A 14,557-nucleotide genomic window follows, 5' to 3' on the forward strand; every position below is an offset into this window, starting at 1 on the left:
CACTTGCAGTGACACGACTAAACAGTTTACACTCTACATCACCAAGTGGAAGCATTTCAAATAATCAATTTCTTCCAGCTCAGATGTAAAATCTTAGGTACTGTTCAGCTCTGTTCAGTCTATCTGCCAATATTTTCCATTACTTTGTAGAGGAAAATACTTCTGTAATCTCAGTAGTGTTCTTTAATTATTTTGTAGTTCAAAAAGATTTTTTTTCCAGCAGATGGCAATCTGTTTCAGCAGTCACTATCTTACTTCCATAGAAACATGGTCCAAACTTGTCAGAGAACCTAACTGTCAAGGGCTCCTTAGTTTCTGTACAGTTCATTTCTTCTTCTGTTGATGCAAATAATAACAACTTTTTATTCATTATGCATGATTGTCCCACATCAAAATGGGATTACATTATACTGTAATGTTACCTCTTCATTAAGGTTATAAATTCTAACCATTCTCAGGTTTGTAATTACTGGCTTAGCAAACAGAAGATGAATCCGATATCTCTGGAGACAGTATTCTCTGGAAAATATCTCTCACAGACATATTTGTGTACAATTTTTTGGTCAGTAGAAATGTTTGACTCTAATTTTAAGTGTGATGCTAGTCAGGTTTGAAGGAGGTAGTTTAAAAGATCTTTCCCTACAATACAGAATGTTATTGGGAAAAAAAAAAACAAATTGAAGCTTATTTAAAAAACAATTAGAAATGCAGAAGAAAAAACGTAATTATTGAGTCAGACATAATGTTCTTTCATATTAATGTAAATACAGTAGTTAATGATTTGAAGATAGATTCTCTGTGGATGTATTCTTATAGAAGTACTTAATATATTAAAAAAACTGTGCAGTGGCAATAGAAAATCTGTACTAACGAAAGAAAGCTGACTGATCCACTGTGATTTATCAGTGATTCCTTGATTTTTACTTATCAAGGAAGTCAGGATCATGTCACAGTTTGAGCACATATCCACCAGGTAAAGTTGCACTTGAATTTCAAGACACAATACCCCCATGAAAAAATATCCAGCATAGAATCTAACAATTGAGGCATAACCCTCCCCACCATCATCACCAGGATCTGCAAACCGTAGGTGCGAGTTAAAAACTCCCAGGTATATTTTCAATTAAAAAATGAGATATCATATTGACATTTATTTTAAAATTAGGCTCTCAAAGTGCAATTAGGAATAGATTAAATGTAACAGATGCTAGCCAATACATATTGGGATATCAAGTACTAACAAAACATGTACAGTAAATAGTAAGGTACTCAAGAGTGTTGATGATTGACTGAGATGCAAGTTCATAGCTCCCTGATAATGGAGATAGTGACAGTGAAGAAGGCATTTGACAGTTGGGATATCTTATTACAGCTGTTCAAAAGATGGCCAGGTATTGAGTATTGTGTATAGTTCTGGTCATCACAGTTCAGAATGGATGTGGTAGAAAGACTGCAAAAGAGATTCACCAGGATGTTGAGTGAAGAGAGGGCTTTATTGTATAGATAGGCCAGTTTTATTCTCAATGAAGGTAGGAAGCTGAGGAGCAACTTCTGAAATTATGATAATAGTTTTCTGAGTATGGGGAGTATAAATCTGGAGAACATAGGTTTAAGGCGAAAGGGGAAATATTTAAAGAAGGCCTTAGAGGCAAGTTTTTCACACAGATAGTGGTGGTTACTTAGAATGAGCTCCCAAAGAAAGTGGTAGATGCAGATACAATTACTGTTTAAAATGTATTTGGACAGGTATTTGGAAAGGAAAGGGCCAGAGGAATAAAGTTCTAATGCAGAGAAATGGGACTAGCATAGTTGGACATCATCATCAGCATGGATGTGTAGGTCCAATAGGCCTGTTTCTATGCTAGGTAACTCTATGACCAAGGCTTCCACTCATTTAATACCACCTTCTGTCTCCCATTTGTTTCTGAATGCAAATATAGCTGGTGCTGTTCGGTTCACTGGAATCTGCTTTTATTTTAATTTACGACCAGAAGCTGCAATAAGTGACCAGCTAGAGGGAAGCTATCCTTGAATTGCAGCTTCATACCAACAGACTGCCGAATCAATCAAATCAGTACAAGAAGTATTGAGTCATTTAACATAATTAGCTAAATTATCTCACACACCGTATCTTTTTGCCAGTTTCCCTATTTCATCCTGTGATTAAATTGGCTTAATTATGTAATAATCTACACAAGCATAGAAAATTATTCCAACCTGAAGGAAGGGAAAATTACTGAAGTGGAACTAAAGGTATTTTTAGGTTACATTTTATTACTGAAAATCTATTTACCAAATATTAGGAAGATAATGTTCAATTTATTTACTAATTGTCAAATTGGGAATTTAAAATCATCTACTGTTAACTGAGAGCAATTAGCAATTCTTATCCATAAACAGCAGTGTGTTTAAGTGATAGAAGTAACGTGGCTGCATCTCCAAGTTCCTCCTTGACAATGAATCATTCTGCAATGTATTTTGTGGAAACCCACATAGAAAGGACATTTGAGCTTTTGATTGTGTAAATTTACTGAATCCTAAATTATATAATCTTGCAAGACTTACTTCTCTTCATATTTTATATTGTTTTATTGCATAAAAACTGTAGCATAAAGTTGTCTGGATTCAGCAGGAGATCATCACAATGGTTGTATTCATAATCACACATGAAGGAAGCTTGTGTGGTTGTTCAATGTCAATCACTCCAGCCCAAGACTTCATTGAAGGAGTTCTTCAAGGCATGTCTGAGACGCTACGATCTTTAGCTATCTTATCAAGTACCTTTCTGCTTTCATAAAGCCAGAAATAAGGATGGTTACTGAAAATAGCACAATCCTCAAGTCTTCAGCAAGTGAAAAAATGCATGGCTGCATGAAACAAGACTTAGACAACATGAAGGCATGGATGATAAGAGGCAAGTAACACTCAACACAGAAGTGCCAAACAATGACAATCTCCAACAAGAAAAATCTAACCATCTATCCTTGACATTCAATGGCATTGGCATCACCAAATCTTCCACTATCAGCATGCTGGAGATCACCATTGACAAGAACCTCAACTGGAACAGCTACATAAATACTGTTTTGTAAGAGCATTTCAAAAGCTACATATCCTCATGGAAGTCATTCACTTCCTGATACCACAAAGTCATTCCACATTCAGGACACTAGTTTAGACCATAAGACATAGGAGCAGAATTAGGCCATCTGGCCCATCGAGTCTGCTCTGCCATTCAGTCATGGCTAATCCTTTTTTTCCCTCCTCCTCAACCCCAGTTCCCGGTCTTCTCCCCGTAACCTTTGATGCCATGTCCAATCAAGAACCTATCAATCTCTGCCTTAAATACACGCAATGACCTGGCCTCCACAGCTGCATGTGGCAACATGTTCCACAATTCACCATCCTTTGGCAAAAGAAATTTCTTTGCTTCTCTGTTTTGAAAGGGTGCCCCTCTATCCTGAGGCTGTGCCCTCTTGTCCTAGACTCTCCCACCATGGGAAACATCCTTTCCACATCTACACTGTCTAGGCTTTTCAACATTCGAAAGGTTTCAATGAGATCCCCTGTCATCCTTCTGAATTCCAGCAAGTACAGACCCAGAGCCATCAAATGTTCCTTGTCTGATAACCTTTTCATTCCTGGAATCATCATTGTGAACCTCCTCTGGACCCTCTCTAATACCAGCACATCTTTTCTAAAATGAGGGGCCCAAAACTGTTCACAATATTCAAGGTGAGGCCTCACCAGTGCCTTATAAAGCCTCAGCATCACATCTTTGGTCTTGTATCCCAGACATCTTGAAATGAATGCTAACATGGCATTTGCCTTCCTCCTCACTAACTCAACCTGCAAGTTAACCTTCAGGGTGTTCTGCACAAGGATTCCCAAATCCCTCTGCATCCCAGATTCCTGTATTTTCTCGCCGTTTAGAAGATAGTCTGCACATTTATTTCAACTACCAAAGTGCATTACCATGCATTTTCCAACATTGTATTTCACTTGCCACTTTCTTGCTCATTCTCCGAATCTGTCTAAGTTCTTCTGCATCCTATCTGTTTCCCCAACTCTACCAGCCCCTCTACCAATCTTTGTATCATCTGCAAACTTAGCAACAAAGCCAACTATTCCATCATCTAAATCATTTATATACAGCTTAAAAAGAAGTGGTCCCAAGATGGACCCCTGTGGAACACCACTAGTCACAGGCAGCCAATCAGAAAGTCTGTGAGAATACTCCTCACTTGCCTGAAGAGAACATTTGAGTGCTAAAATACTCCCCACTTACCTGAACAGCACATTTGTCTTCCCATTAGCCATGGCTATAGATGGTGAAACTTTTAAACAGCCTGTGAAAACTCACCATAATTTATTGAATGAAAGAACCAAATTAACATGAGAAGCAGTATAGTAACTAATCCACAATTAATTTTTTTTTAATTTAATTTATTGTCTGAAATCAGTACTGCTGTCAATTCTCTACCATCAAAACCAATACTTAATTAAAAAGTTAAGAAAAAAAAAGCAAAAAAAGTCTCATTGTTCAAAGCCTCCTAACAGTTTTCTAATAGATCTCAGTGATAAAATTATTTCTTTGAACATTGTTACTGCATTTGCAAAATGAGATTAGTAGCTGTTTGGAATATTAACAACCTAAACTATATTTAGATTTTGTTCACCGCGTACTGGCCATAAAACTACACATCTGGTTTAGAATTCTTTAAACTATTAAACAGATAAAATTAAAATTTTGTATTGCTTATTGCTTTTGTAAAATCTTGAACTGCACAAATATTGCTGAGATCTTAAGACTGCTGTGTTAACTGCTACTCAAATGCACATTCAAAAAGTAATGGTCTAGCATGAAAAGAGAATGCAAAAGTTGTTCAACCTTATCATCTGAGTTGGAATGTACAAAATTCCAGTGTGGTAGTGAACATGCAAAGCAGCTGTGTGTTAAAAATACTTTTCTATTTAATGATTGGACATTTAAAAGGAAGTCCCCGTTGAAGTCAAACTGTCTGATGTTAAATAGGTAAATGCAAATGAGTATATTCAGAACCTGAGCTGGGTTTGGTTGTATATCATCAGATGTCATGACTTTTTAGCTGCCACTGTCTGTTATTTAATCTTGGCATTTAGTAATACCACTGGTTATTTCAGGATCATTGCTTTTCCATTTGCCAAGTGTCAGTTTCCCAGCAGACGACTCTTGTGACAGATGGCAGCAGGTGGTAGCCTAACCTCTTGTGATTCCTTATGTAAGAGTAGCTGCCTGTTCCAATTCTGGAGCCAGAGGGGTGTTCCAGCAAGGCACCAACTAACACTTATGTTTTCTTCAAAGTCCTTGATATCGAGAGAAGGTCAATAAGCCAAGCTTAAATGAACAAATGAAGTTAGCTTAAAAATTAGTCTATCTGTATACTTATATTAAAAAAACACATCAGAATTCAATGATGCCCAATCTGGAGGTGGATTTTGTGTTGACTGTTATTGTGTATTGGTTGCTGGCAAAGCACTACAGTGTGCTTACAAAAAGTGTTGAGGATACAGCAGTAACTTCATCTGTGTTCTATGACCAACCTGTGATGTCAACTCTCTTTACAACAAAGCCCTTGCTGACTATTGTTTTTTTTTTGTGTGGGTGCTCCCTCTTAATGCTTCGTTTTTCCTCTGAGTGTACAAGCACAGCCATCTTTTGTGCCTGGATTGTGCAAGGTATTAGACATTGAACAGATGATTTTTAGCCAAACCTAATTGATATTTCATCTGTGTTTGCTCCTTCCTCCTGTTTTACCCTTTTAGGGCCCTATTAAGCCTGTAAGTCTGAAATGGAGCAAAGTGAAAATGTATTTCTGTGGTAACTAGGGATCAGATGATTAATATGGTAGCATAATGGAAGATGACAGAGGTTTGGAGAAATGGTGAAAAGAGAAAGAAAAGGAAGCCATATGAAATGTATTTTGTATGTAGAAGATATCAATGGAAGAAAGGCTTGAGGGATTGGATCTCAGCAGAAAGCCTGAGGCAATGATTTAATTTCTGAACTGGGGCCAGAACCTGACAATACATTCCTCAACATTGTCCTGCTCTGTGATTGATAGCAATGGTTATTGTATTGCATTTAGAACCTAGTAGGAAAGTATATCCCAAATATTTCCAGACTCAGATCCAGAATACAGTATCAGATATTATGAGAACCTTGTAACTCCAGCTCTCATTTTGACCCTTTCCATTTGAAATTTACTATTTCCATTAACTGCTGATTCTCCCTTTAAAGATGTACAGTAGGTATCTTTAATTGCAGGGTTTTTTTTTTCTATTTCTCATGAGGTGAAGAACTAGTGCTTGAACAGTGCAGGCAGGTCAACTGTGGTGAGAAAATTATACACAAATAATTAAAATTGCTCCTTGCTTTCCGGATGAGAAATACATGATAAATCAATTTTATCTTCCTTATTTATAACTGTTATTAAAGATCTATTTCACATGTCATCCCAAGAATGTTTTGTTTTTAATTAATACAAAGGGTGCATTGTTGAAAGTTATTATTGTTATCACATACCAACTACTAAATCCTACTCCAATCATTTTCAAGTGATTTTAATGTAATGTTGTATTTTACTTAAAAAGTGCATTTTGACAGCTTTGTGTCACCCAGTGAGTTGTGTGTCATGTGATCTGCTCTGCTAGCAAACATTCAATTCAATGGCAGTTAATGTACTCAATCTACTTAAAAGAGGGACCAAAAATTACTAATTCTACCCTAACTTTTGTTAAGTTACTATATTATCCCCAGGAAATTATAGTTAATGGAGGATAGTTACATAAAAATCATGTGCTTGAAATCAGTATCAATCACTTACTATGGTGCATTCACCAAGCTTGACTGCTTTCTGCTTCCTTTCAGTCCTGATGAAGTGTCTTGGCCTAAAACATCAACTGCTTATTTATTTCCATAGCTGCTGCCTGACCTGCTAAGTTCCTCCAGCATTTTATGTGTGTTGGCTCTCATATGGTATTTTACATAAGTGCATAGCTTGTCTGAGCTGTCAGCTAAATCCATTATTTAATTCATATGAATTTAGTGGCATTGCTTCAAAACCTCTGCTGAGACTTTTGAAGAAAATAAGGGCTAGTTGGTGGCTTATTCATTTTGCCTAACCTCAGTGTTATTACCACATGCAGCTCTCAGCTTTTCCCTACAGAATTAATCCCAATTTATTTCATCCACCCTCTGGTAAAGGACAGTGCAAAGCCTTGAGAGTTGTTTTGTGCTCCAAGTAGAAATCTATACTAAAAGAAATGTGTTGGAAGTAGAACTGCAGTCGCACAGATCAGCACTCAATACAACAGGATCCAACGTTAATTCCAATGCTCTACTAATTTATTAGAGCATGCAAAACCATTCAGCTCACTGGGTCTATGCCAGGTCCGAGCAGAGCAACCTTGTTGGACAGAGGTAACAGTGGGATCACAACCTATACTGTAGTGTTGTAGGGCGTAGTTCCCTCAAGGGAATTCCATGATTCAGACCAATTGATAAATGAAATACATCTTATTGATCATACTTCATTACTCTGAGGATGATTTCCATTTAAGAAATCTGGAATACTGTGATGATCGTGCCTTAGGTGACCTGGGTAATAACATGCTAAACCTCTATTTTCTCTGTTTAAAAGGGTTCTTAAAATTTCTCTTATCCAGATTTCTGGTCACCTGTCATACAGTCTTTCTGCACAGATTGGTGTCAAATTTAATTATATTGTTTCTGGCAGTTTTAATAAAGTGGAATGCACTATCCAAATGCTAGTGGACCTGTATTCTTGCTCATTAGTAGCCAATAGGCATGTGGGCATTTTGGCAGTAAATAGTGACAGGACACTAGACTGTGGAAGTGGTATACCAAAAATGAGCCAATTTTATTTGGGGAAGCATATGTTTGGTGGTTGCCATCTAGCAGCAATATTAATTGAAAAGCTTTGAAACCCTCAGGAATTCATCAGCTACTTTAGAACTCTCATAGTTAACAGATACGCAAGGCCAACTTTTAAAACGAAACATTTGAAGATTTTGAACAAAGGATTACTACAAAGAATCAAAAGAATGAAATGTTTATTTAATAGAGTATGTGAAAAGAGAAATCAGTATGATTCAGAAATAATAAAACATTAATAGCTCCATAAAATAAACTGACAAGGCTTTCGTTTTGAATAGTGTTTAGAGTGCTCATACCAAATTCATTGCCTGCAGGAACTTCTGAGGCATTTTTGGTTTCTCTTGGAAGGTTTGGCAATGGAATATGATGAAACAGTGTAATGCAACATCCAAAACTTTAATTTGTTTCAAATACTTACTGTGTATTATTTACTTTCTTAATATATGTTTGAGATGTGAGGTTACTAGGAATTTGTGCTATTCACCAGTTTCATTTCTTCATAGGAGACAATTTTGAGGAGTGATCGCGATTATTTCCACTGTGTGTACACAATTTTCAATTACCTCTTTTCAAGACAGATTAAAATCGTATTCAATTGAGCCCCATCAATTGCAATAAAAAATATTGTTTCAAACTGATCAATTACTGTTTAATCAGTCCTAGGCAATGCAAATTTTGTAAAAATCACAATTCATTAGTTTTCTTCAACAAAATTTATAAACAAATTTTAAACCATCTGACATAATTTGATTACATCAGATTGTTTTATAAATGTAATAACTGTTTATAAAATGTATAAACAATCTGACATCATCACACTTAGCTTTTCATTTCAGAGATGCAGCAAAATAAATTATTTCTATATTTCTAATAAACCAAAGGAAAATCTATTTAGTCTGTTCTGAGTCCAAGCATGATATAGTTTTTTGAACAGGTTACATTTATTACGAACTTCACTACTTCACTATCGTTCCATTTAGGAGAAAACCCAATATGATCACATGAAAATCAAGAGCAAATCTGCAGATGTTGGAAATCAAATTAACACACACAAAATGCTGGAGGAATTCAGCAGACCAGGCATCATCTATGGAAAAGATAAACAGTCGGCGTTTTGGGCTGACAGCCTTCATCAAAACTGGTGATAAAATTAATTTCTTTTAGGACCCTGTATGCAAATTTTGCTCAATATCATTATGCATGCAGGGATTCATGCTAAGCAATAACTGAAATAAGGGATATAAGGAATACAACTTCAAAGAGTCAGAAGCAAAACATTATTGATGTTAAATCCATGCTTAGTGGCCATAAATTTCCACAAGTTGTAATTCATGTCATTGCAGATATTAATGGAGTAAATAAAATACAATGCATACCCCTCAGCTATTGGAATAATGAGAGTTAAAATCATTGAAATATACAAACATTGTGAGTTTGTCAGGGTAAATGGAGGGATGATGTTTGTCCAGCTGGCATATCTAGACCAAAGATCACAATCCCAAAAATTAGGAGCTAGCCATTCAGACACGAGAAGAAACTTATCACATGGAGTATGATGAACCTTCAGAATTCTGTAACCCAAAAGGCCATGGTAGGTAAAATACTGGGTATAATCAAGATAGAGACTAGAGGATATTATGGGAAGCACAGAGCCTGGAGTTGATTCAGGAAAGTGACACTGAGATAAATGATTAGCCTTGATTTTACTGAGAGGAAGAGCATGGACCTGCTTCTATATCTTAATTGCTTTGTTCCTACAACAGCCTGATCTTGCTGTTGCATTGAAAGTCTCTCATGGTTCCTGTGCATGTGACAAAAGCCTTGTCCTAGAAGAGGAGAAAATGGACTTGAAGTACAACTAAAGCTGACCTCAAGTTCAAATATCAGTAGAATGTGAATGAGGTACCATTTTGCTTTATATAGTAATTCAGTAACTAAGTCGAGGAAGCACCATTTAATTTGTCAGATTTTGTATTATAAAAGTATCTTAACAGTTGTTGCATTCTATCCGTAAACAATGATAGATTTAAAATAATGCAGCATTTCTTTGGCAGACTTAGCCAGTCCAGCTCCAGCATAATCATTAATTGTATTAAGGATATATGCATGAGTTCTTAACATGCCCCTCCAAAAGTAAATTCAAAATCCTCTCTAGGCCTCAGCACCAATCCAGAAACCTACTGATATTAAGTAATTGGAATTTCAAGAGTCATGTATCCATTGAAGCATACAAAAATAGGACAACAAATGAATATAGAATCAACTGTGCTGAATGCTTTCAAAATTAAAAGCAGCATACGAAGCCACTTTTGCCAATGGTATGATTTAACTATTTTAAATTATGATTCTCTTTTACAACATAGTGCTTCTAGTTACTTCATCAATGTGACAAATATTGATTACAATAAATGCAGTATGTCAGAATTAAAGTTTATCTCAGAGTACCAAAGTATCTGATTTACAATTGCTTAGTTTGGTGTACTAATCTGGCTGAGGTGATGAAATTGAAGTATTTTACTACAATAAAAGTGATCAATTTTATTACAAGGATTATCTTTCCACTTTGATGCATCAGGTTTGCATCTTGTAGCTTGGTTATCCACTGAAATAATTTCAAAGTACATACAGTTTCTCCACTTTTACTGAAGATAAGTATTAAACTCACCACAAAAAATTAAACCATGTCCATTTCAGTTCAAGTACCCATTTGTTAGAATAATCAGCATAAGTACTTATCTGGCCACTAAAATTAAGCATTATAAATAAGGAATCACCTTTACTCAAGATTTAAATTGTTGGAGACTTTAGAAGTGGAAAATTCCTTTGTTTAATTGCTTTGGTTGCACATAATCATATCTTCCTTTCCCCTTTGTATATTTCACTTTCTGAATCTTTTTGACATTGTATTCACTTACTCTGACATGCACTTCTCCCTCAATCATCATGAAACGTTCACTTCATAAACCATCAAACACATTTGTTAAGGACACAACTTCTTGCCCACTTCACTTGGGTTCCAGATGCTTGTTTTTTTTTACATTGTTTTGTTATCAGCTCTTACTTTTCAGTAACTTGCTTTAAAAATATTTACAACCTATTGTAGAAGTGTAGATGGCAAGATACTGATAAATATGGCCCATCTTCTCTTATAATCACTTACTAGTTCAAAGTCAGAAAAATTTGGTTAACTTGCCAAAATAATTTACACATTCAATCAGAATCATTTCATTGTGGATCCTACAAAAGAGAAGCAATTGTATAATTTTTGAATATATCATCAAAACTATGTTAACATTTTCATAGAGATAGAATTGTGGTTTAAAATTAATTTTTTTTAAAAATTCTTAACTCTTTTAAGACTGTTTGTTTTTACTTTTGCACATTACTTAACATAAAGGTTATAACTAATCTTTGAAAAAGTACTCCCCCAAAAAAACATTATACTGTACATTCAAGTACAAATGTTAAAATAATTTAAAATTTAGATTCCATACATAGAAAAGACCGATACATGTCAACCATTGCAACAGTTTTAGGATGATTTGGCAAAGATCTCCACAACTTGACACTGTGCAACAACCCTAAGAGTAATTTCCAATAGTGCATGGCATGGAATAATTAGTTGGCTTTAAAATGCAGGTACACATTGAGTGTAAAGTTTGTATTAATTAAAGACTTCTTCTGAACAAGAAAACAGTTTCCAGGAGAACCTAGGACAACCACCTCCACCCACCTTAGCCCTGTTCATGCTTGGCAGAGGCCAGAATGGATCTTGAGGCCTGGAAACAGAACAGATTCAAACTGCAGATTTCAGGAGTTTAATGCTGTTTGTGCGTACAGGAAATTGGGAATGGGTTGGAGAGAAGATAAGTCCAGGACAGAAACAAACCAGTGAACAGCACTAACACTCCTCCTAGCATACAAAAATATGACAGAAAATTCTTTAGACACATTGCCTGTGCAAGTGATCTCCTTCTGTAGTCCTACAATAAAAAGCCCAATGACTGAACTGTGGACAGTGAATGATTGCTCCATAAGTCTTCTCAAACTGTGATGGGGTACCAAACCCTATTTCTGATTTGCATAATAGACAGGTGCTTAGGTGTCTTTAAAGGACGTTGTTAAAAGCTGTAGTCAGCAGATCAGTGCTACTCAGCTGTAAAATCTAATGTACTTATCTCATCATTAATGCAAAGCTCAGTTAGATAATATCAGTCCCATTCTTTGCAAGTTCCTCAATTATGACACAGTTAAGAAGATAGCTTGTTTTAAATTATAACAGCCCAAATCAAAATTACTAACAATGTTAAGAAAAAGTTGGGAGTGTTCTCCAGAGAGGGAAGGGAAGGGGTGTGTTGGGATGGATAACCTGTTAATGTCCAATTTCAACAATACCAACAGAATTTCAAATTGGTCTTAATATTTTAACTTGTCAAAACATTCTAGGAAGAAGCATTCAAAGCAGAGCTTTGGTGAATGACAAAAATCTTAGAGATCATTATAATTTATAACATTTCTAAAATACTACAATTTGTCACAAGATCAGCTAGATACAGAACCAAATTTCATAAAATTATAATACATTTCATTCAAAATAGAGATTTTAAATTCAGTAGCACTGATAACTAAAAATGACTATTTTAAATGAAATTTTAACATCAGAACTATTTTGTGATAGGAAATATTTTCTGTATAAGGCACTAATCCTTCCTTTGTGTATAAATCATTGTAATAAATGCCTTATGGATCAATTATGTTACCTTTAACTCACTTCACTTCAATTAATTATCACATCATATCATATGGCAGTGAAAGAATACAGCCTCACAAGAATAATACCATAGAATGCTTTGGACACTCAACTCATGTAGGAATTTTTCTTAACTACCAAAGCCGTAAATTAAAAATACATTCTGATTTACATAAGCACATTCCACAAAGTACTTCATGTAGAAATACCTAAGAAGACAGTATTTAATAACATCTGTAGAAATGAATAAATATCTGGAAGATAAATGTTCAACGTGGCTGGTGAAGTTATTTCTATTATAGTAAGACCTGAAAATACCAAATAAGCATTTCAATCAAAATTTTGGAGAAGCATGCGTCTCTGAGGTAATTTTATACTTTTTTATATATAAATCTTACAAAGCAAAAAACAGTCCTGAATGTATATCAACACAAAAGCATATATACCTCGTTACATGTGAAACAAGGTTTAGAATCATCTGTGCTAACATTCTACAAAGTGCGCTACATGCAGAGAAAAGGAAGAAAGACAGCTTGTAACATTTTGTATTTTAGCCAAAAGAAGGAAAATACTAATCTGCAAGCAATTAATTAGCAAGTACTGTGTGAAATTTCTGGTTTAATCTGATTTTTCCCACTTTGAATATTCTGGCAAAAATACTGTTAGGCATCCATTTTAAATGTTTGTGATTTACAACTTATATTTCTTCTCAAAAATATATGGTTACAAACTATAGGTGCACAGTCTCAAACTAACATGGCATTCAAAATGTGAAGTGTTAAATTTGTTGCAAAGTAGTTTTGGTCTTCTATGAGTTTTTAATCAATTTAAATCTTAAAGCAAAATGATGTTAAGAACTAATCTGAGCATTCACTTTAGTTGATTAGTTATTCAAAAATGCATGCTATTTATGGCAGGACTGTATAATTAGGTTAAAAATGTAATTTAAAAACATCTCATTGTTAAAACATGCAACAAACACGAGTTATTGTTCTTGTACTCATTTGATTAGAATAATATTATAGTGAGAAAAATTAATTAAAAATTCACAGTAGACCAATATTTCCCTTCATAACATATAAAAAGTCCTATGAATGCAGTGCACAGCATCCACATTTCCTTTTCCAAAAGTCAAGCTCTAAAGGGAGTATTTTCATCTGAAGGTCTTTTTAGTGGTAAAAGAGGATTCTAAACTAGGGAACACCACTTTACTTTTTTTTTAAAACCAGAAATAGTGAAGAGAGAAATATAGCCCTAAATCTTTCAGTTAAGTATGCCAAATAAGTATAGTAAAATTCATATTGAAAATCATTTTGCTTTACTCATTTTAACCAAAAAAGTTATCAAGCTACAAAAATACATGAGCAAGATCTCCCTGAACTAACTCAACATTTTTGTTTATGAAATAGAACCATAAGAATCTGTTTTACTCTACTCCTCTCCCATCTCAGTCCCCAACTCCCTTTACACAATAGAATAATTCAAGCAGTCGAGCACAAACCTTGGCAGCTAATACTGTGTAATATAAACATAGGCAAAAAGGTAAGGCAGCTGTTAGTTTCTACAAATAAATTCAGCTCAGATGTATCTCTCCCAATGTATCTCATTTCCAAAACTTTAGGGCACAAACTGGTGATGGAAAACAGATCGGAGAATCCTTCAAGAAGGGCCACTGTAATCAGTTTCTGCAGTATCTTGAGTGTCAAGTCTTGCAGAATGTACAATTTTCCAAAATTCATCTTCCTTATTCTCAACAAGAGACAGAACACAGACGTCTGCAATGACTGCAAAGAATTCACACAGTATTAACATAACTTTATTTTTAATTTTCTAAAAGCACTGTTACAAGTAAATCTTGGACTTTTAAG

The 14,557-nt window shown here is 35.0% G+C and overlaps 1 protein-coding gene across 1 annotated transcript in view; it reads right to left on the minus strand.

The window, feature by feature from the left end:
- Positions 1–11,809: 11,809 nt before the first annotated feature.
- Positions 11,810–14,557, minus strand: part of jph2 (junctophilin 2) — a 155,485-nt gene continuing 152,737 nt past the window's right edge. The window contains exon 6 of the mRNA XM_063041415.1: positions 11,810–14,473. The gene's annotated coding sequence lies outside the window, so the exon portion shown is untranslated. The remainder of the gene's footprint in view (positions 14,474–14,557) is intronic.

This window comes from Mobula hypostoma, chromosome 2, assembly GCF_963921235.1.
Source record: "Mobula hypostoma chromosome 2, sMobHyp1.1, whole genome shotgun sequence".
Lineage (NCBI taxonomy): Eukaryota > Metazoa > Chordata > Chondrichthyes > Myliobatiformes > Myliobatidae > Mobula > Mobula hypostoma.